Source organism: Benincasa hispida, chromosome 9, assembly GCF_027475165.1.
Source record: "Benincasa hispida cultivar pf3 chromosome 9, pf3_genome.v1.1, whole genome shotgun sequence".
In the NCBI taxonomy this organism is placed as follows: domain Eukaryota; kingdom Viridiplantae; phylum Streptophyta; class Magnoliopsida; order Cucurbitales; family Cucurbitaceae; genus Benincasa; species Benincasa hispida.
This window is the reverse complement of record NC_143486.1, coordinates 70,752,381-70,777,507: the sequence shown is the minus strand read 5'-3', so window position 1 is coordinate 70,777,507 and position 25,127 is coordinate 70,752,381.

The window sequence follows — 25,127 nt, the reverse complement described above, 5'->3', positions numbered from 1 at the left end:
AGATATATTAGGATCATAAACGAAAAGGTAACATGTTAAGGATCTCCTTTTGTCCAAATCACTAGCATAGACAGCATCCACATATCCGTAAAGTTCTAAGTTTGGTTCAGCTGATCTTTGGTAGACTAATCTTGAGTTTTTAGACCAAACCAAGTACCTTAGGATCCATTTAGTAGCCTTTCAATGTCTCTTACCAGGTTAGACATATATCTACTAACTAAGCTAGCTGAATATGAGAGATCAGGTTTGGTAGAAATTATTAAATACATTAGGCTTCCGACTACTTGACTATAAGGTATGACAGTCATCTATTTCTAATGTTCTTGGTCAGAATCTTTAGGAGAGTTAGCTGAGGAAAGCTTAAAGTGCTGAGCAATAGGTCAGCTCACTGGTTTTGCATCATTCATGTTGAACCTTTTAAGGATCTTCTCATAGTAATTAGACTGATTGATGCTTAAGATAGACTCTGCTAGGATTGGTGTCCTAATTCTCCCGAAGTCTTGTAGTTTGTAGACTGTACACATTGTTATGAATAAAATAAGAGATATTTTATTTGGCATTTACTCATATCTAATAAACAAAGCTTCATGGTTATTGTATGAAAACTTAAGCATGTATATGAGATATACAAGTGGATCAACCTTAAGTGATAACCTAAAAAGGTCTGTAGTATAAGGATTAAGGAGGGATACCTGATCCTGGTGACACTACGGATACGACCCCCTTTGTAGAGATTTGCAAATGTTGTGAACTACTACAGATGGTAGATCCTAACCATTCATGTGGAAACATGCGAGTGGGGGTGTTCTATACAAAGAGTTTATATAAGACTGGACCACGAGATGACTAGTCTCTTTATATAACGTCGTTGATACTTGAGACTTGCATCTCACCTAAACAACCATATGTGACATGACCTCAATCCTGAGTGTTTTAAGAACTCCTTCCTTTGAGCGCAGTCCTTTGATTTGTATGGGTGAGAGTGGTCAGATATCCAACTCAACATGCCTACCTTTTTGGGGATTTGTCTGATCTGGGAGCTGGGAACTTAGTTACACAAGATAGAATTCACTCCTTCCCCGAAGTAGGGGTAAGTAGATAGACTGCTCCCTTCAGGGCTGGGTCTTGGACATAGTGGCCATAACTTCTCTTTGGAAGAGAAGACTTAGTCATAGTAGGACTATAACTTATGTTCGTTAGAGGGATAAGTGGTACTTAAGAGTTAGATGTAACTATAGAGGCATAACGGTTATTGGCCCAGCAGTACATACGAGAGATCTGTGAAGGGTTATCTCAATGTTGATTGGTTGATATGGACACAAAATATATCTATAGTAAGAAGAGTGCATCTGTCGGTCTTTAGTGGAGTGCCTGGTAGTTAACAGATGGTGGATCCCGTGATAAAGATTTTAATTAGTTATTCACATACCATTGGAGTTTCAAGCTATAGGTCCATAAGGTCCCCTTGGTAGCTCAATGGCTTCAAGTTGAGAATCAGTTCTTGGTGTTGATTTGAAATGTTCAAATTGTCAAGAGGAAATTCGATTATATATGATATAATCGGTGTGATGTATGAGATACATCAAGTGGGGGATTAATGTAAATGTAATTTACATTAAGTACCATAAAATAGAAAAAGAGCTTTGGTTTATATGTTTTATGAGATGAAATATTAAAACTATAGGTTATAAATATAATATGGTAAGTTGGTTATCATATATATTTATAATAATATTAATTATTGGATAATTGTCTCTTTTTTCTCTAATAACCAATTGAGTGGGAGGTTATTAGTGGTTTTCATGGTAACCGTGAGATAAAAAGGAAAAATATTTTCCAAAATTTAAAAGAGTTGCCATTCTCGAAAAGGTACTCATGGTTTGCTGTCAAGTGAATTCGATTCACTAAAAAGAGCACAAAGAGAGACTAAACGATCGTGAAGTGACACTATATGATAGTTCACTCAGTTGGTCATAGCTAAACGATCGCAGGGCTTTTTCTATATGATAGATTGCCTTCTTCTAAATGATTGAGCATTCGTCTATACGATAGACACTTCTCATCTCCCACTTTCTCAATCGTCTACACGATTGTTATTCCTCCGGTCTCTTCCTCTAACCAAGTCCACATAGAGCCCACAATTCTGGATTCTTACACTGAGAATACCAAGGTAGCCATTGTGGTGGTGTCCTCACTTAACTCGACTGAGCTCGAGGTTTTGGAGGTCGTTCGTTGGGTTCGTGATCTTGGAGTTCGTTGAGTTCCTGTTAGCTATTTGTGTTGGGGTTGATTTCCCAAAGTCTTGTGTCCTGTAGTTTGTAAACTGTTTGTACGAACGCTTGTGTTGTATAATATACGATATTTACTTCACATCTTGTTTTTGCTCAATTGTATTTGCTTTACCACGAACCAATAAACATAAAATACCTGGTTATCTGTATGTAACTTAAGCAAGTATGTGGTGACATACAAGTGGATCATGTCTTGAATCATAACCAAAATGGTCTTTATTTTATGGATATAGGAGGAAACCTCGTCGTGGTAATGCTACGGATGTGACTCGCTTTGTGGAATGGTCACAAGTATTGTGACTTGTCACAGATGGTCTGATCCAGATCATTCTTGTAGGGGACATGCGAGTGGGGGCGTCCTATACAAAGAGTTTGTATAAGACCTGACCACGAAGTGTTAAGTTTCGTTATATAACATCGTTTATGACAGAACCTTCACTTCACTAGGATGACCATAGGTAACATGACCTCAATCCTGAGTGAGTTGGGAACTCCTGCCATTAAAGGCGATCATTTGATTTATATGGGTGCGAGTGGCCAAGTCATCGATTCAAACCTACCATTTTGGGGATTCGTCTGATTTAGGAGCTAGGAACTCAGCAACACAAGATGGAATTCACTCCTTCCCCAAAGCAGGGGCAAGTAGATAAATAGCTCCCTTAAGGGTTGATTCCAGGGCTTGAACGATGTGGCGCGACACACCTTCTCTTGGCCCGAGAGGTGTTCACACATAGTTGGACTATGTTGTATTATTCATTAGAGGAATCAGTGGTACTTAAGGAGTGAAGGGTCATCGTACTTATGATTGGTTATATCCGTTGGACATAGAAATATATCTGTGATAAGAAGAATTCAGCTGTTGGTCTTCAGTGGAATGTCTGGCAGTTAATAGATGGTGGATCTCGTGACTAAAGAGTTTGGTCAGCTATTCACGGACCGTTGGAGCTTCGAGTCACAGGTCCATTAGCTCCCCTAGGTAGCTTGGATAAAGTCGAGAATCAGTATTTGGATCGGTTTGAAATGTTCAAATTGACAAGAGGGAGTTCGATTATATATGATATAATTGAAATGGTTAATTATATATGATATAATTGGCTAAATGTATGAGATACATTATTTTGGAGGAAATTAGATATAAATATGATTTATATCAAGTGGAGTAGTAATGACTATAGTAGATATGTGATATCAAACTATAGGATAAGAATATAGTATGATTATATTCTTTAATTATTAAATTGGTTAATTATGAGATAATTGGCTATTTTATTCTCCTCAATCATGCGTTAGTGGGAACAGCTGCATTCAGTTATGGTAACTGATAAAGAAAATGAAAATTGTTTTCATTTGGCAAAAAGATCGAAAATTCGCAATCGGTGTGGAAATGTGATAGCTCTTTCTCTCCCACTTGCTTATCGTCTACATGATCTGTCTTTTTTTCTACCTCTACCAAATTCACCAAAGACCACACTTTGGATTCTCACTCTGAGAATACCAAAGGCTCCAACTGGTGGTGTCGTCCCCATTGTTCACTTGTTCGTGCTTGTTCAAGTTGCTGCTTTTCGTGTAGACAATTGTGCTGCCGCACCTAACTGAGTTGTTGGACGATAGAGTTCACGTAGAGGTTCTTCCGCTGCTTTGAGTTCGACGTTTGAAAATAGTCTTTAACTGGTATGAGAACTCTTTCCCTTGTGTTTTATTTATCGAAGCATGCCGTTAATTAGTGTTTATTTGCATAACTATCTGTTCGAATGTATGTGTTGTATTTCGGTCTCAAAGAAATCGAAAAGATCCAAACGCGCTCATGGATGCTCGTCATTAAGAGATCCTTCAATTGGTATCAGATCCAGGTTTTGATATTCCAATTTCATTGTTGCAACAAATTACATATACATTCATGGTGGATGCATGTCTGCTCTGTTTAATCGTTTAATTGTTATGGATGTGCAGATTAATGGATGTTTTCGGTGATGTTAGCCTCGATTTTATTTAATTCTTTTACATTTTCGGTTGATTGTAAAGGCCTCTGTGTTTTTGGGCATTAAAGTCATTACCGTGTCTGTAATTCAAAGTAAGTTTGAGTCTTGAGTTGTTCATGAAGAAGATTGGAGCAATGGTTGCAGTTCTTCGAGGAAGGAGACGATCAAGGGTTGATCGAATCGTGTAGACGATGGGGTAAGCGATTTCTGAGTATCCCGTCGTGTAGATGATGGGATGTTCATATATCGTTTAACACGCACAACACTAGACGATCGTTTAGCTTCATCACTTAGTAAGTGACTAAACGATCGCTTAGCAACACACGGTAAATCGTTTACCTTTCGTTGTGTTAAGCGATCGCATAGACGATTAGGCTTCATAGCCTTATTGTCGTCTAAGAAATCGTTTAGCTTTTATGCCTATCGTCTAGTGTGCGCTGGGCGATTGCTTACCTTTGGCATTTACTAAACGATGGAGTCCTCCTGGCGGTTCAAGACTCAGTTCGCTCGGTGGAAAATGTGGTTTAGCAAAATCTAATAAAGTTTTGTTCGTATTTTCAGCAACAACCTTTTCAAAATGGCAACAATCACGTTAGCTTTGCTTAGCGTCAAAAAATTAATTGGCGAAAATTTTTTGACCAGGAAACATATGATCACTACGATCCTAATCATTGAGTATCTCATGTTCGCCCTTACGAAGACTTGTCGTCCTATTCCAGCTCCAAATGCCGCTCGAAATGTTCGGGAGGCATACGAGCGATGGACACAGGAAAATGAGAAGGCCCGAGATTACATCTTGGCAAACCTTTCTGAAGTCTTAGCCAAGAAACATGAGCCTATGGTCTCAGCACGTGAGATCGTGGAGTCCCTGCGGGGAGATGTTTGGACAACCGTCTGAACATCTTATGCATGAGGCTCTTAAATATATATTCAACTCCAAAATGGAAGAAGGGACCTCTGTTCGTGAACATGTGCTTAACATGATGGTCCACTTCAATGTGGCGGAGTTGAATGAGTCTACCATCGATAATGGCAGCCAGGTTAGCATAATCCTACATTCTTTGCCGGAGAGCTTCCTGCACTTTGTTAGCCATGTAATTCTTAACAAAGTAAAATATAACCTTACAACTTTCCTCAACGAGTTGCAGACCTACCAATCTTTACTGAAAAGTAAGGAGAGGAAGAAGGGTGGGGCAAATGTTGCTTCATCCTCCAAGACGTTCCATAGAGATTCGACCTCGGGAACGAAGTCTGCACCTTTTACTTCTAACTCTGCAAAGGGGAAGAAGAAGAAGGGTGGTAAGGGAAAAGGAAAGGCGCCTGCTAACCCACCGCTTGTCAACCCAAGAAGGCGTCCATCGGTTGAAAAGGGAAAGTGTTTCCACTGCAATCAGGATGGACACTGGAAGAGCAACTGTCCTCGCTATCTGAAAGAGAGGAAGACAGCCAAGGCTAAGGGCAAGGTCGATAAAGGTAAATATGATTTACTTATACTTGAAACTTGTTTAGTGGAGAATGATGATTCTGCCAAGATAATTGATTCGAGCGCCACTAATCACGTTTGTTCTTCTTTTCAGGGGATTAGATCCTAGTGACAGCTGGAGGCTGGTGAGATGACGATACGAGTAAGCACCAGGAACGCCGTCTCAGTTGTGGCAGTAGGAGGGCTCCAGTTAGCTTTATAGAATAGGTTTATTGTTTTGAATGATGTATATATTGTTCCCGAATTTAAGAGGAACCTTATTTCTGTAAAGTGTTTGCTGCAATGTAAACACACTGTTAGTTTTAATGTGGATAAAGCGTTTATTCATAAAGATGGTATTATTATTTGTATAGCAAATCTGGAATCTAATTTATATGTGCTAAGGCCGTTAGCCATTAATTCCCTCCATAACATAGAATTGATAGAAAATGGAATCGTTTCCCAACTCTCAGCACCGGGTACACCTTAGCAAAATGGTGTAGCGGAGAGGAGAAATAGAACCTTGTTGGACATAGTTCATTCGATGATGAGTTACACTTCCCTACCGAACTTATTTTGGGGTTTCACAGTGGAGACTGTAGTATATATACTCAACTGTGTTCCCTCTAAGAGTGTTGCGAGAACACCTCTGGAGATGTGAAACAGGCGTAAAGCTGGTTTACGTCACTTCTGCATTTAGGGTTGCCCTACACATGTGCTTGAGGCAAATCCCAAGAAGTTAGAATAACGGTCGAAGTTATGCTTCTTTGTAGGCTACCCCAAAGATACACGAGGGGTTGAGCACAGTCCACGAAGTAAAGTCGTGTTGCATGAGCTTTCCAATGAAACTAGTGAAATTTCAACAAGAGTTGTTGAAGAGCCTGCTACATCAGCAAGAGTTGTTGATGGGTATTCATCTAGTAGGTCAGTTCCACCTCAAGAGTTGAGGGAACCTCAACGTAGTGGGAGGGTTGTGAACCCGCCCGTTTGCTATATCAGTTTCACAGAAATTCTTGCTATGGTAGCAGATGGTGATATTGAGGATCTGTTGTCTTATCAGAATGCAATGGAAGATTTTGATCGGGATGAATGGGTCAAAGCCATGGATCTCGAGATGGAGTTGGTGTACTTCAACTCAGTATGGGATCTTCTAGATCAGCCTGATGGGGTAAAACCTATAGGTTGTAAATGGATCTACAAGCGTAAACGAGGTGCTGATGGGAAGGTACAAACCTTCAAGGCTCGACTTGTGGCAAAGGGTTATACCCAGGTAGAGGGAGTCAACTATGAGGAGACTTTCTCGCTTGTTTCCATGTTAAAGTCGATCCGCATCCTCTTGTCCATTGCAGCTTATTATAATTATGAGATCTGGAAAATGGATGTTGATAACTAGTAGAAATACAAGTTATTAAAGCTTAAATTATTAAAACAATAGAAGAAAGCGATAGTGAAGAGGCAATATTACGATTGAATGCGCCAAACTAAAAAAAAAATTGCTATCGCTAACTCTCATCGCATAAAGCAGTTAAACTGAGTTATTCTATGCAAGAACAATGCGAAAGCATGTTTTGAGTTGGCGATCCAAGGGTACCTCAAAGATGATCACGTAATGACCTTACCTAAAGGAGGTGGCCTAATGTAATACAACGTGATGGGACGTAAAGCCGATAACGGTCAAATCAGAAACTCAGTTGACTACCGTTGAAGACAATACCATTGCAAATACATTGAACTTCTGGTGACTATCAAACGATGCAACAGGGTATGGAAATTAATGTTGCCCATCCACGCAATCATTAGTGAGAAGAATTGTTTTAGTCTATAAATACCCAATGCTACCAAACCAAGAGGACTTCCAAGCAAGACCAAGCCAAGGGAAGGGAATTCTTGAGAAGAAATTAATTTTCGAAGAGGTCAAGAGACTGCCAGAAACAACACGAAGGAGAGACACCAAACCCTTGCGAGAGCAAGAGCTACAACTTGGGAAAGAATTGAAGTGATACGAGTAGTGTAAACGCCAGAGGAAGCAAGAATGCACCATTTACTATTTTGTACTTAAACACTTTATTTGCAAGAATGGAAACTTCATTTCAATTTATGTTCAGTCTCTTCATACCATATATGAGTAGCTAAATTTGTGAATGGGTTGAGAAGTACTTAGCTAGCATAACTTAAGCTATGCACTTTATGCGATCTTGTCTTATGTATGCTTCATTCATCATTTGGAGTGCTTGAGAGAATAGTCTAAGACAAAATCTAGGCTTGAGAGAGTCGGATTAGATCGCATAAGCCAGAGTAGAGACTTAGAAATAAGTTTTATCTGCTGCATTCCATACACATCGCATGCATCCTAGACATAGGAAATGTTTCATTATGCATTGAGAAATGTAGTGCTTAATATTTGTGTATAGCATGATCACATGATTTGTAAAATATCTTAAGAAATGCTAGCAAAACCTCTTCTCAACCCCTCTATCGCATATTTATTACAACACCACCGTTTTATCGCTATGCATTTAATTCCATCGCATTAGAAAATCAAAGTTAAATCACCATTTACTTCTTAATCACCAACAACGACAAAAACTTGATGGGTGGAAAAGAGAGAGCGGAAAAATATGCGTCTTATGCTATGCGTTGATCTCCATGCGTCACTAGTCATGCGTTGGACTAGAAAATATACAATATGCGTTTAAGCATGTATGCGGTGACCATGCGCTTCTGTCACAGGTTTTCTTGCTTTCTCGCCAAGTATAACGAGAATGGAAGTTTCTCGGGGTGATCCGAGGACGAACACAGGGACTTGTAACTCAATAATGTTTTTGAAGTGATGTGTTTGAGGCGATGAATAAAAGTGAAAAGATAGAAAATGGAATATGCACTACTTCTACTCCTAACTAAACAGATTGAGCAATGGAAGTTTAACTATGAGGATTGGTAGAGATGCAAAAGTTGTTAACGCATAATAATATTGATTATGTTAGGTCGCTCGAGTAATCCCAGCTCACCACACTAACGTATTGCACACCCCTCGGTGGCCAGCTGCATGCTTATATCTCTATAATGCATGGTTGCGTCGAGCATAAGATCGTGCATATCTCTAGGAACAAAGCTTACTTTGCTTTAGTATGTTCCACTACTCACCTCTTCGGGCAGTTAGTTGCAACTAATCAGCTCATAGACGAGCATTGCGATGGCTTATGGACAAGCATTGCTACTACCTCACACCAAGCGAAGAAGATTAACTCACTATACTCTCGCAATGCACACCTCTCGCTGGGTTGCTACATGCGTCCTATCTCTAGGCTGCACAATTGAGTATGCGACTACCTTTGATAACTAAACGATGATAAAGGAGAAGAGGATGAAGAAGAGGGAGCTGAAAGAACTAATAGATGCATTGGTTACAAAATGTATTAACGTATTAAGCCAAAATGTAATACAATACAGAGATAAGAGGAGAGGTGGAAGGCTAGATGCAAGCAATCTCTTGCTTTTCATTAGAAATGCATCAAGGTTGTTGGTGGCACCATGGATGGATGGTGGAGAAGTCTCTCCCGAGCTCTAACTCTGGCGTAACTCTGGTCTTCACTTGGAAGGGGCTGTGAAGGTGGAGAATCATCAAAGAGTGTCTATTCATGCTCTCATCTGTGATCACAAGGATCCGCCTCAAGACGACCTTTCTGAATGACAATCTTGAGGAGACCATTTATATGCTGCAACTCGAGGGATTCATACCCCAAGGTCGAGAGCAAAAGGTTTGCAAGTTGAATCGATCCATTTATAGGATGAAATAGGCATCTAGATCTTGGAACATACGATTTGATACTATGATAAAGTCATATGGCTTTTCAAAACATTGATGAACCTGGTGTCTACAAGAAGATCATCAACACTTCAGTAGTCTTCTTAGTGTTGTACGTAGACGATATACTACTCATTGGGAATGATGTAGGTCTACTGACTGTAGTTAAGAACTGACTAGCGACCAAATTCAAATGAAAGATTTGGGAGAGGCTCAATTTGTTCTAGGTATACAGATCTTTTGGGATCGTAAGAACAAAGTGCTAGCACTATCTCAGGCATTGTACATTGACAAGATGTTGCTCAAGTACTCGATACAGGACTCCAAGCGGGGCCTACTGCCGTTTAGACATGGAGTCACTTTGTCTAAGGACATGTGTCCTAAGATGCCTCAAGAGGTTGAGAAGATGAGACATGTCTCATATGCATCGGCTGTTGCCAGTTTGATGTACGGGATGCTCTGTACTCGTCCAGACATCTGCTACACTGTGGGCATAGTCAGTAAGTATCAATCTAACCCAGGCTAGGGTCACTGGACCGCAGTGAAAAACATCTTCAAGTATCTTCGACGAACGAGGGACTACATGCTCGTGTATGGATCTAGGGATTTAATGCTAACTAGATACACGGATGCTGACTTTCAGACTGATAAGGACTCTTGCAAGTCCACATTAGGGTTAGTCTTTACTCTTAACGGAAGAGCTATAGTGTGGCGAAGCACTAAGCAGGGGTGCATCGCCGACTCCATTATGGAGGCAGAGTACATAGCGGCTTGCGAAGCTGCTAAGAAGGTCATCTGGCTCAGGAAGTTCTTGACAAAACTAGAAGTTGTTCCAGATATGTCTAGGTCCATTACTCTTTATTGTGATAATAGTAGGGCAGTGGCAAACTCCAAGGAGCCGAGAAGTCACAGGCGTGGCAAACACATAGAGCAAAAGTATCATCTGATCTGTAAGATAGTGCATCGAGGGGACGTGATTGTCACGAAGATCGCTTCGGAGCATAATGTTGCTGACCCATTTATGAAGGCTCTCACGACTATAGTGTTGGAGGGTCAACTTCAGAGCATGGATCTACAAAATCGCCCACGGTTGGACTAGGGCATGTGGGAGATTTTCTTGTACTGGGCTTTTATGCCCTCGTTTATTGTTTTGTACTAGTTTTATGTACACCCCACTTCACTTTAGGACAAGTGGGAGATTGTTAAGGTTAATTCCCTAAAGTCTCTTGTCCTATAGGTTATAAACTGTTTGTACGAATTCTTGTGTTGTATAATATACGATATTTACTTCACATCTTGTTTTTTCTCAGTTGTATTTGCTTTACCACAAACCAATAAACTAAAATCTCTAGTTATTTGTATGTAACTTGAGCATGTATGTGATGACATACAAGTGGATCATGTCTTGAGTGATAACCAAAATGGTATGTGGTTTATGGATATAGGAGGGAAACCTTGTACTGGTAACACTACGGTTGTGGCCCGCTTTGTGGAATGGTCACAAGTTTTGTGACTTGTTAGAGATGGTCTGATCGTGATCATTCGTGTAGGGGACATGCACGCGAGGGCGTCTTATACAAAGGGTTTGTATAAGACCTGACCACGAAGTTAACGTCTCGTTATATAACCCCATTCATGACAGAGACTTCACTTCACTAGGATGACCATAGGTAACATGATCTCAATCCTGAGTGAGTTGGAAACTCCTGTCATTGGGGGCAGTACTTTGATTTATATGGGTATGAGTGGCTAGGTCACCGATTCAAACCTACCATTTTGGGGATTTGTCTGATTTGGGAGCTAGGAACTCAGCTACACAAGATGAAATTCACCCCTTCCCCAAAGCAAGGGTAAGTAGATAGATAACTCCCTTAAAGGCTAATTCCAGGGCTTGAACGATGTGGTGCCACACACCTTCTCTTGGCTCGAGAGATGTTCACACATAATTGGACTATGTTGTATTGTTCATTAGAGGAATTAGTGGTACTTAAGGATTGATCGTACTTACGAGCATGTACTTACGAGCATCTGGGAAGGGTCATCGTACTCATGATTGGCTATATCCGATGGACACAGAAATATATCTGTGGTAAGAAGAGTTAGGTATTGGTTTTTAGTGGAATGTCTGGCAGTTAATGGATGGTGGATCTCGTGGCTAAAGAGTTTAGTCAGCTATTCACGGACCGATGGAGCTTCGAGTCACAGGTCCATTAGGTCCCCTAGGTAGCTTGGATAAAGTCAAGAATCAGTATTTGGGTCAGTTTGAAATGTTCAAATTGACAAGAGGGAGTTTGATTATATATGATATAATTGAACTCGTTAATTATATATGATACAATTGGCTAATTGTATGAGATACATTATTTTGGAGGAAATTTGATATAAGTATGATTTATATCAAGTGGAGGAGAAATTACTATAAGGAGATATGTGATATCAAACTATAGGGTAAGAATATAATATGATTATATTCATTAATTATTAAATTGGTTAATTATGAGATAATTGGCCGTTTTATTCTCCTCAATCGTGCGTTAACGGAAGCAGCCGCATTCGGTTATGGTAACCTATAAATAAAATGAAAATTGTTTTCATTTGGCAAAAAGATCGAAAATTCATAATCGGTGTGGAAAAGTAAACGATTGCCTAGCTTGAGAGCTTATACGATAATAGCTCATTGTCTAAAAGATCACACACCAGCGACTAAACGATCGCACACCTTTCCTTAAACGATCGCTTAGCTTTCCTAAACGATCGCATAGCGTGCCACATTTTATAAATGATCGTCTACCTTTTATTAAACGATCGCTTAGTAAAACCTACACGATCGTGTAGCTTCATCTAAACGATAAGCATCTCTGCTATATGATGTCCTTTTCTGTCCCACTTGCTTATCGTCTACACGATCTGTCTTTTCTCCTACCTCTACCAAATTCACCAAAGACCAGACTTTGGATTCTCACTCCAAAAATACCAAGGGCTCCAACTGGTGGTGTCGTTCCCACTGTTCACCTGTTCGTGCTTGTTCGAGTTGCTGCCGTTCGTGTAGACGATCGTGTTGCCGCAGTCAACTGAGTTGTTGGATGATAGAATTCGCGTAGAGATTCTTCCGCTGCTTTAAGTTGGACGTTTGAAGAGAGTCTTCAACTTATATGAGAACTCTTTCCCTTGTGTTTTATTTATTGAAGCATGTCGTTAATTAGAGTTTATTTGCATAACTATCTGTTAGAATGTATGTGTTGTATTTTGGTCACAATGAAATCGGAAAGATCCGAACGCGCTCATATATGCTTTTCGCTAAGAGTTTCTTCATGTGGATGATATCCTACTAATTAGGAATGATGTAGGGTTTCTGACTGACATTAAGAAGTGGCTAGTTGCCCTATTCCAAATGAAATATTTGAGTGAGGCGCAGTATGTTCTAGGGATCCAGATCATTCGGGATCGTAAGAACAAGAGGTTAGCCTTGTCTTAGGCATCGTAAATTGATCAAATATTGATCCGATACAGGATGCAGGACTCTAAGAGGGGTTTATTACCCTTCAGGCATGGAATCTTATTGTCTAAGGATCAATATCCTAACACACCTCAAGAGGTTGAAGAGGGAAGCTTAATGTCACTTAGCATCGTAGATTCCCTATGGTTCAGCTGTTGGAAGCGTAATGTATGCAATATTGTGTACCAGACCTGACATTTGCTATGTAGTAGAAATTGAGTCGTTATCAATCCAATCCATGATTAGATCACTAAACGGCAGTCAGAATGATCCTCAAGTAACTTTGGAGAATGAGGGACTACATGCTCGTGAATGGCAATAAGGATATGATCCTTACAGGATATACAAACTCTGACTTTTAGACTGATAGAGATTCTCGTAAATCGACATCAGGGTCAATGTTCACTCTGAATTGAGGGGCTATAGTGTGGCGAAGCATCAAGCAAGGATGTATCACGGATTCCACTATGGAAACCAAATATGTAGTGCTTGTGAAGCAGCTAAGGAGGCTATTTGGCTAAGGAAATTCCTTACAGATTTGAAAATTGTTCCAAATATGGATTTACCGATCACTCTCTATTGTGATAATAGCGGAGCTGTGGCAAATTCGAAGGAGCCTTGGAGTCATCATAGAGGCAAGCATATCGAACAAAAATATCATTTGATCAGGGAGATTGTGCATCGCGGTGATGTGATAGTCACGATGATCACATCAGAGCACAACATTGCTGATTCGTTTACAAAGGCTCTCACGACTAAAGTGTTTAAAGGTCATCTGGAGAGTCTGGGTCTGGGATCAGTGGTACTTAAGAAGTTAGATGTAACTACAGGGGCATAACGGTTATTGGCCCAGCTGTACTTAAGAGCGATCTGTGAAGAGTTATTGCACTGTTGATTGGTCGATATGGACACAAAATATATATGTAGCAAGGAGAGTGCAGCTGTCGGTCTTTAGTAGAATGCCTGGTAGTTAATGGATGGTGGATCTCGTGACTAAAGACTTTAATCAGTTATTCACGTACCGTTAGAACTTCGAGCTACAGGTCCATTAGGTCCCCTTGGTTGCTCAATCCATTCAAGTTGAGAATCAGTTCTTAGTGTTGATTTGAAATGTTCAAATTGACAAGAGAAAATTTGATTTTATATGATATGATCAGTGTGATGTATGAGATACATCAAGTGGAGGATTAATATAAATGTGATTTACATTAAGTACCGTAAAATAGAAAAAGAGCTATGGTTTATATGTTTCATGAGATGAAATATTAAAACTATAGGTTATAAATATAATATGGTAAGTTGGTTATCATATATATCTATAATGATATTAATTATTGGATAATTATCTCTTTTTCTCTAATAACCAATTGAGTGGGAGGTTATTAGTGGTTTTCATGGTAACCGTGAGATAAAAAGGAAAAATGTTTTCCTAAATTTAGAAGACTTGCCATTCTCAGAAAGGTACTCACAGTTTACTGTCAAGTGAATTGGATTCACAAAACGATAGCTCAAAGAGAGACTAAACAATCGTGGAATGACACTGTACGATAGTTCACTTAGTTGGTCATAACTAAATGATCGCAGGGCTTTTTCTATACCATAGATTGCCTTCTTCCAAAAGATTGAGCATTCGTCTATATGATAGAAACTTCTCATCTCCCACTTGCTCAATCATTTACACAATTGTTATTCCTTCAGTCTCTTCGTCTAACCAAGTCCATATAGAGCCCACACTTCTGGATTCTCACACCGAGAATACCAATGTAGCCATCGTGGTGTTGTCTTCAATAAACTCAACTGAGTTCGAGGTTTTAGAGGCCGTTCGTTGGGTTCGTGATCTTGAAGTTCGTTGAGTTTGTGTTAGTTATTTGATTGTGTTGTGTTGCGGTGGTTGTGAACGAGCGTTTGTGATCGAAGGAGTTTGAAGCATGAGTCTTCAAAGGTATGTATAATCTTTCCTTTTATCTCATTGTTAAGCATGTTTTAATTTCATATTGTGCATGACCTGTAAGTTTCCGTTTCTTGACTGTAATTATTATCGTTCAATTTCGAATGGAATTTGAAATGATCATTCCACTACTCATAGAAATCGTCATGTCTGATTTCCTTAAGACTCCTCTTTGTTCCTTTGGATCTCTATTCCTAGAACCTTGCTTGCTTCTCCCAAGTCCTTCATATCAAACTCCCTTTTTAAGAGGTTTTAAACATGGGTTAGATCTCCTTTGGACCTACCTTCCAGCAACATATCATTTAGATATATGAGTTGGTAAACTTTGTCATTGTAAGAACCTGTATTTACATGAACACATATGTCAAATGAGCTTCTTTTGAATCTAATACTAGAAATATAGTCATTGACTCTCTTATACCAGCACCTAGGTGATTATTTTAACCCATATACAGACTTATTGAGTAAGCAATAGAGATTTTATTTTCCTTTTACTTCAAATCCTTTAGGTTGCATCATATAGATTATCTCCTCTAGATGTCCATGAAGAAAAGCAGTTTTGACATCTAGTTGATACATTTCTAAATTATTTTGAGCAACTAATGATAGAAGAAGTCTTATGGAAGTTTGTTTGACAACGGGAGAGAAAATCTCAGAATAGTCTATTCCTTTCCTTTGAGTGAACTGCTTTGAAACCAATCTAGCTTTATCCCTAGCCTTTTGATCACAGGATACTCCTTCCTTAAGTTTGAAAACTCATTTAGAGGCAACAGGTTTGTAACCCTTTGGTAGAGGAACTAAAGACCAAGTGTCATTCACCTTTAGTGAATGCATCTCCTCATTCATAGCTTCAATCTAATCCCTTGCATTAGCACAACTTGTTACTTCCTCAAAGGTTGTTGGTTCTTGGTTAGTAAGAGCTACAACAACATTCAAAACCAGATTCATATAGTTCATTTTAGTATATCTAGCTAGAGGTGTAATTGTTCTCCTTTGTCTATCCCTAGCTTGGAGGATATCAGACGTGAGGATTTCCATGAGAAGCAGAAGGATCATTCCAAATTCCATTTGAGTTAAACATAAACAATTATAGTACAAGAACGGAAACTAACAGGTCATGCACAACACAAAATTACATCATGCTAAATGATAGAATCAAGGGATAGAGTATGCGTACCTTTGAAGGACCATTCTTCAAACTCCCTCGATCAATCTACAAGCGTCCACAGCAACACAGCTCTCAAACGCAACGATCGGTGCAACATGATCACCAACACGAACACAACGAACACAATGATCACAAATCGAACGAACGACCTTCGACTCCTCGAAACTAATCGAGTTGAGTGAGGACACCACCATAATGTTTACCTTGGTATTCTCGGTGTGTGATAATGGGCAGAAATGCACGTTATCATAGTGCTAAATCCTTGAACAATGTTGGATTGCGTTGATGAAATATGTTAAATTGCATCCATTAAGCATAAAATCTTTAATATTGCGGTCGATCTTTATATTTTTGTGCAGAATAATGCGTTAATGCAATGCAAAGAATGCGATCATAGGAATACATTGGTCGAGTGCAACTTCACCGCAAGACTTTGGGTTGATCATGCTCACAAATATTCACCCAAGAAGAATCACCGCAACATGGTGGATGCATCCAGACGAAAGGACAATTAAGATCGATGGGACAGAAAGCTGATGACAGTCGGATCCATATTAAGTTGACAGCCGATAACGGTCACAAAGTACATCCAGCTTTATCGGTGACAATTATCCGGCGCATCAGTCAGGAATTAAAGCTGTCCAATCTGTACAACCAGGAGAGAGAAGCCGCCTTTCACCATTGATGCCTTATAAGTACAAAGTGCATTCTTCAAAGAAGGGGTTAAGAAGTCGATTATTTCATTATTTTACAAGTTCACTTCTCTTTCCATAGTCTTCTTTCATTTTAAGGTGGACACGAGGAAGAAGGTGTGCCAGTAGATCGTTTCGGTAGCTTGGGAAAGCACCGGAAGCTTCAAGACAGAGAGAGGGCCGACTCCTGCGGAAGCGAGAACATCTTTAATTCAGAATAGAGATTCCAGTGTAAAAAGCCTCGGTCAGCAAGGAATTGCTACTAGGCTCTCTATCTTAAACTTCCATTAGCATTTTGTGCTTAACTTATTTATAAGAATTGAATTTCTTTCTCTATATCTATTCACTCTCTATGATTCACGCATGAGTAGCTAAATTAGTTGAATGGGTTGAGAAGCATTTAGCTAGCACAACGAAGGAATCTTCATTCTTTGCGATTATCTTGTTTATGCATGCTTCATTCGTCTATTAGAGATACTCGGGAGGGTAGTCTAAGGATAGGATCTAGACTTGGGAAGGTCAGGTCATAATCTAGGTTTGGGAAAACTAGATTAGAACGCATAAACGAGAGATAGGCGCTTAGGGATGAGCACTATTTGTTATCAACGCATAGCATGCATCTTAGCAATAAGATATGATTGTATGCAGTCACCCTTGCTTTCATTCATTTTGCATCAACGCATAGGACAAGAGTAGAGACTTAGGAATAAACTCTATGGACATTTTGCATGCAACACTTGCGTCCTAGATTTAGGAGCATCGCATTTACATTGGAAAATGACTTGCTGTGCATGATAGTAACATGATCGCATAGTCTGACGCATTCCCAAGTAACGCTAGCTAAAGATCTTCTCAACCCATTCATCGCATACTCATTGCATCTATCCATGCAACTTTTGTTTCTCAAATCCGCCGCATTTATTTATTTCTTTTATCAACACAAAAAACAAACCAAATACTCTATTTTTTTTACCCGTTACCGCAAAGTTTTCATAAGAAAATTATGAACGCAAACTATTTTCACAAGTCCCTGTGTTCAGCCCTGGACTTACCAGAAACTCAGAGGAATTTACACTTGAATTCCGTTGGGGAAACTTGAGTGCACAACACAATTCCATTAATGCATATCATCCATATCCCCACTTAATAAAATAACACATCAGTGTGAGAATCCAGGAGTTGTGGGCTCTGTATGAACTTGGCTTGAGGATGAGACTGGAGGACACTGACTGTGTAGATGATCGAGCAAGTGGGAGATAGGAAGCTGTCTATCATATAAACGATATGCTCGATCGTGTAGTAAATGACAACCTGTCATATAGACAAAGCCACATGATCGTTTAGCTACGATCAGCTGAATGAACTATCATATAGTCAAAGTCCACGATCTTTTAGTCTCTCTATAGCTATCGCTTAGTGAAACACTTTTACTTGATAGCTTCTCCGTGATTTCTTTCCGAAAGTAGTAACCCTCTAAAATTAGTAAAACATTTTTTCTTTTATTTCACGGTTACCATAAAACCACCAATAACCTCCCACTCAATTGGTTATTAGAGAAAAAGAAACTAATTATCAAATAATTAATATTTTTATAAATAAATATGATAACCAACTTACCATATTATATTTATAACCTATAGTTTTAATATTTTATCTCATGAAACATACAAACCATAGTTCTTTTTCTATTTTATGGAACTTAATGTAAATTATATTTACATTAATCCTCCACTTGATGTATCTCATACATCACACCAATTATATCAAATATAATTGAATTTCCTCATGTTAATTTGAGCACTTCAAATCAACCCCAAGAAATTATTTTCAACTTGAATCCATTGAGCTACTAATGGGAACTTATGGACCTGTAGCTTGAAGCTCGAAAAGTACATAAATAACTTACTAAACTCTTTAGTCACGGGATCCACCATCCGTTAACTTCCAGACACTGATAACGGGCAGAAATGCACGTTATTATAGCGCAAAGATATAGAACAATGTGGGAATGCGATGGTAAAAAAAATGCAAAATTGTGTCCGAAAGCATTAAATTGAGAATATTGCAATCGCATGTGCCCATCGCATTAAAACAACTAATTTGCTTATTTTGTGCAGGAAAATGTGTTGGCGCAAATAAAAATGCGATCCAAGGAATTCGGTTCCCGATCGCATTGCAAGATTGCGACTGCAAAGTCTTGCGATCGTATGCGCTCGCGAAAATTCACTCAAGAAGGTGGCCGTATAAAGACGGCGCATCAAGGTGAAAGCTTAATAAATCATGATGGGACGGAAAGCTGATGACGATCGAATCCGAATTTACTTGACAAGCCGTTAACGACATACTGTAGCAAGTACATTCAACTTTTCAGTGACCATTAATTGGCGCATCAGACAGAAGATTTAATGACATCCCATCATTGCAATCATTTGAGAGAAAAGCCTCTTCAACTTGAGCTCTATAAATACAGAAGGGCACCATCATTAAAGGGTTCCAGTTCGACACAGTTCGGACATAGTTCTGAGTTCGAATTCTACAGTTCGCCATATACATAGAAGATAGATCATAGATAGTCATAGTTTGTAATTCTTATACTTAGAATGTGGAGGCGAGCGAAGAGAAGAAGATGTCGAGAGATCACTCCTAGGTAGCTCGAAAGATTGCTGGGAGGCATTGCAAACAGAGAGAGGGTCGACACTTGCGAAAGCAAGAACATTCTTTTTGGCAGAGTAGAGTAAAAGACAGTGTAAAAGCCTCGGGAAGCAAGACATTGCTACCGGGCTTCTTATCCCTACTTTCCATTTTTGTTCTGTATTTTGACTTTATTTATAAAATGGAATCTGCATCTCCACATCTGTTCAATCTCTTCACATTTCGCATGTGTAGCTAGATTTCTGAATGGGTTGAGAAGCACTTAGCTAGCATGACCTAAGATCTTCACTTTATGTAATCATCTTGTCTTATATGCGTTCTTCACCCTTTGGAGACACTTGAAAGAGTAGTCTAAAAAAAGAACCTAGACTTGAGAGAGTTAGGTTAGAATCTAGGCTTGAGAGAGTCAGATTAGAACCGTATAAGCAAGAGATAGAAACTTAGAGATAAGTTCTATTTGCTATTATGCATCGCATGCACCTAGAAATAGGACATGATAGTATGCGGTCACCTTGTGTATGTGTGTAGCATTTATCATCACATAGACAAGAATAGAGGCTTAGACATAAGTCCTATCGACACTATCGTATGCATCGCATGCGTCCTAGAAATAGAAACTATGATATTTGCATTGAGGGATGACATGTTGTTGTGTGTGTGTAGCATGATCACATAACTTGAATGCAATCTTACGAAGTGTTAGCTAAATCCCTTCTCAATCCGTTCCCCGCATACTCATTGTAAGTTTCGTTGTCATCAACTCATTACTCAATTCTGCCGCATAGGATTTATACTTAAAACAATACACCAACAAAAATTATTCGTTTTTGCCATCGCAAAGGAATCAAAATTTACTAACGCATAATATCTTAGTAGTCCCTGTGTTTGACCCTGGACTTACCAGGCAACCTAGTAGAATTAATACTTGGGTTTTACTAAGAAAACTTGATGTGCAACGCATAATTCACCACCGTAATTTCATACCATTATTTCATCACATTCACAATGCATCAGACACTCCACTAAAGACCAACAACTGCACTCTTCTTACTACAGATATATTTTGTGTCCATATCAACCAATAACAGTGTGATAACCCTTCACAGATCGCTCGTAAGTATAGCTGGGCCAATTTACCGTTTTGCCCAAGTAGTTACATCTAACTCCTTAAGTATTACTGATTTCTCTAATGAACATAAGTCATAGTCTTACTATGATTGAGTCCTCTCTTCGAAAGAGAAGTTGTGGCCACTATGTTAAAGACCTAGAATTAGTCCTTAAGGGAGCAATCTATCTACTTACCCTACTTTGGGGAAAGAGTGAATTCCATCTTGTGTAACTGAGTTTCTAGCTCCTAGATCAGACAAATCCCCAAAACGATAGCCATGTTGAGTTTGCAATCTAGCCACTCTCACCCATACTAATCAAATGACCACCCTCAAAGGCAGGAGTTCCCAAAACACTTAGGATTGAGATCATGTCACCTATGGTCGTTTAGATGAGATGTTAGTCTCAAATATTAACGACGTTATATAAAGAGACTAGTCATCTCGTGGTCCAGTCTTATAGAAACTCTTTGTGTAGGACACCATTACTCGCATGTCTCCACATGAATGGTCAGGATCAGACTATCTGTAGTAGTTCACAACATTTGTAAACCTCTACAAAGTGGGCCGTATTCGTAGTGTCACCAGGATAAGGTGTCCCTCCTTAATCCTTATTTAATCTTTATACTACAGACCTTTTAGGTTATTACTTAAGGCATGATCCACTTGTATATCTCATATACATTCTAAAGTTTACATAAATAACCACAGATCTTTGTTTATTGGATATGAGTAAATGCAAAATAAAATAACTCTTATTTTGTTCATAACAATGTGTACAATGTTTACAAACTACGAGACCCCGAGAGAATTAGGACACCAATCCCAACATAGCTAAGACATACTGACTTAAATCAGGTTGTTCACTTGCTATCTCCTCATGTTCCCCTACATCCTCTTCAGTTTCCCCTGTGTCACTAGGTTGGCTAGACTCTATTGGCTGCTCAGTGGGTAACCCCACCTCAAAACCTGTGTTGGATGACTCTTCTTCATCCTCCAGCTTTTTCTCCTTTTGCATAAACATCTCCTCTTCCCTAAAGGTGATGTCTCTAGTCACTATGAACTTTCTCTCAACTAGATGCCACATTTTAAACTCCCTGACACCCTCTATAAAGCCTACAAACATGTATTTGACTGCTCTGACCTTTAACTTTCCCTTATTTTGGTATACAAATGCTACATATCCAATAGGTTAGGAGGATGATTAGTCCACTTTTCCTCATGGGTAAACAACTCTAAAGATGTGTAAGGGCACCTATTCGAGGTGTACAATGTATAGGCTGCAGCTTCTACCCAATAATTTTTCCCCTAAGATAGCATCAGAGAGCAAACACCTAATCCTTTCCGTTATGGTTCTACTTAACTTCTTAGCAACCCCATTTTGTTGAGGTGTATACCTCACTGTTCTATGCCTAGTTATATCATTCTCACTACAAACTTTATCTAAGTATTCATTGCAAAACTCAAGCCCATTATCGGTTCTAAAGTATTTTAACGTTTTAGATGTTTGATTTTCTATCATGGCTTTCCATTCCTTAAACTTCCAAAAAACTTGGTCCTTAGTTTTAAGAAAGTATATCCAACTCTTTCTAGAAAAGTCATCTATATTTAGAAGTAGTATCGCATAAAGACTAAAGATATAAAAACATCGTGTCAAGTTTATGGCACAGTGCATGCATAAAAAGAAACCCCATTCTTTAGCGTTACAAGTTTATGGCATCGTTGCTGGAGATGGGTAACGGTTAGTGTTGAGTACTTTTGTGGTATTTTGCAGGACAGATCTCTTTATACTGGCTGTTTATTGCGAAGAGCAGTCTGATGGTTTATGAGTACTGGAATTGTTCCGAAAATTCTAAGCTGACCCAGAGATCAGGTGTATTTTTCGCACAAGAGCACATCAGAACGAAATTAGGCGATGAAGAATCAGTATGGCAGATAATAACGAGGCACCCGAATGGAATCAAAGGGAAAATTGGCCAGCGCAAGACCTTGTATTTCTTGCTGCTGACCGCAACATCCCAATGAAGAACTATGCGGTGCCAAATTTCTATAACTTCTCGCCATGAATTTCAAAACCCATGGTTGAGGAGAATGCAAGTTTTGAGATAAGGCCGATAATGCTTCAAATGATTCACAATGCAGGACAATTCGGAGGTCTACAAGAAGAAGACCCGCATGCTCATTTGACCCGTTTCATAGAAATATGCAACGCATTCTCCATACCTGGTGTGATTCCAGAAGGAATTAGATTGTATCTCTTCTCGTATACATTGCGGGATGAGGCAAGGAGGTGGGCTCAGTCATTAGAGCAAGATGAAATCAATACATGGGATCAGTCGGTCAAGAGATTTATGAATAAATTCTTCCTTCCTGATGTCAACGCAAGAAGATGGAGGGATGTGTTGAATTTTGAACAAAAGGGTTATGAAAATTTGAGCACCGCCTGGGTGCGATTCAATCAATTAGTGAAGAATTGTCCGCACATCGAGATTCCCGATTGCGTTCTGATGGAGACATTTTATAATGGCTTTGATCGATCAAGCAAGCAGTTGTTGATGCCTCTGCAGCAGAAGGATTACTAGACAAGACATATATGGAAGCAAAGATCATTTTGGACCGCATTTCGCGAAATACAGATGAGTGGTTAGATAACGGGTATGAGGAAAAAGGTTCGAAGCAAAGAAGAGTAGAAGGTGCCATTGTACCAGCTGATATAATGAACACCCTGGTAGACCAGATGACCACAATGACCTCACTCCTTCAGACTATGGCTATTAAGCAAGGACAACTCTATCAAGGATCAGCGCAAGCCAATGTGTTGACATATGTGGCCACAATAAATTGCGTTAAATGTGGAGAGGGACATTCAGTGGAAGTTTGCTCGTGGAATCAACAATCCGTATACTCTATCTACAATTAACCTTCAGCAACACTTACAACCCTGGTTGGCAGAATCACCCAACTTTCAGTTGGGGCGGGAATCACAACCAGGGAGGCCAAAGTAATCATCAGAGCAGTCATTCTGGGAATCGAGGCAACCCTCCAGTTTTCATTAATCAGGATCCCATCCCAGGTAATTGTCCAAGTGTACAACTCTACGACCAACCGTTCTTTTCTGACACCTCTTGCAGTACCTCGTCTTTGGAATCGTTATTGAAACACTATATTGAGAAGAGCGAGGCAATTAAACAATCGCAAGCTTCCTCCCTTAGAAATTTGGAGGAGCATATTGAACAGCTTGCGATTGAACTTAAGAATAAAACGCCTGGTACACTGCCCAGTAGTTCGGGAGCATCGAGGCCATGTGGTAAAGAACAATGTCAAGCAGTGACATTGAGAAGTGGTAAAGCAACAGTCCCTGTGCCGCCTGTACTAGATTCAATTACAAGACTAGTAGATTTAACCATCAACGATGACCATTCAACCATAAATGAAAGAATTACCAGTTCAGAAGAGAGTACATCTACAAAGGATGAATCTCAGCAAGACTCTAATGCAAAGTCAACGCAACCTCTAGCACCTAAAACACAGCAAACACAGGACATCAATGAACAACCAATTGAACAGGAAGTACTGCAGGATCCTCCACCATTCCCGTCCAGGCTGAGAAAGAAAGATGACAGCAAACAATTCCAGAGGTTCCTAGACGTTCTCCGACAATTGCATATTAACATTCCCTTGATAGAAGTGTTGGAATAGATGCCAAGCTATATGAAATTCCTCAAGAACATACTTACCAACAAGAGGAAGATCGGGGAGATTGAAACTGTTGCGTTAACATATGAATGTAGTACGTTGTTTCAGAATAACATTCCCACCAAAATGAAGGATCCCGGGAGTTTCACATTGCCCTGCTCAATAGGGGGTAAAGAAGTCGGGAATGCGTTGTGTGATTTGGGGGCAAGTATAAATCTCATGCTCTTGTCAATCTTCAAAAAGTTCATTATCGGCAAAGCAAGACCTACCACGGGTGAAGCACTATGGGCATATAGGATTGCCTTCAAAACTCCAATTGGCATGTTCCCATATGCTTTGGTCTTTGGAAAAGCTTGTCATCTGCCTCTCGAGTTGGAACCCAAGGCAATGTGGGCAAGCAAGAAGCTGAACTTTGATCTAGCAAGCGCGGGGAAAGTTCGGAAGTGGCAATTGAACCAGCTGGTCGAGTGCGAATGAACGCCTACGAAATTGCCACGCTCTATAAGGAGAAAACCAAGAAATGGCATGATGACTACATAAACAACCAGACATTCTTCGAGGGTCAACAGGTACTTCTATTTAACACGCATTTGCGATTGTTTCCAAGGAAGTTGAAGTCCCGCTGGTCTGGGCCATTCTGCATCAAGACTACCTTTCCCCATGGCGCAATGGAGCTAACAACTAAAGATGGGAACAACGCATTTTAAGTTAATGGTCAATGAATTAAACCCTACTATGGGGGTGATGTGGAATGACGTATGGAGACCATCGACTTAGGCAAGCAGAATTAAGCACTTGGGGGGATGCTATTGCGGTAACTCTGAAAAACTTC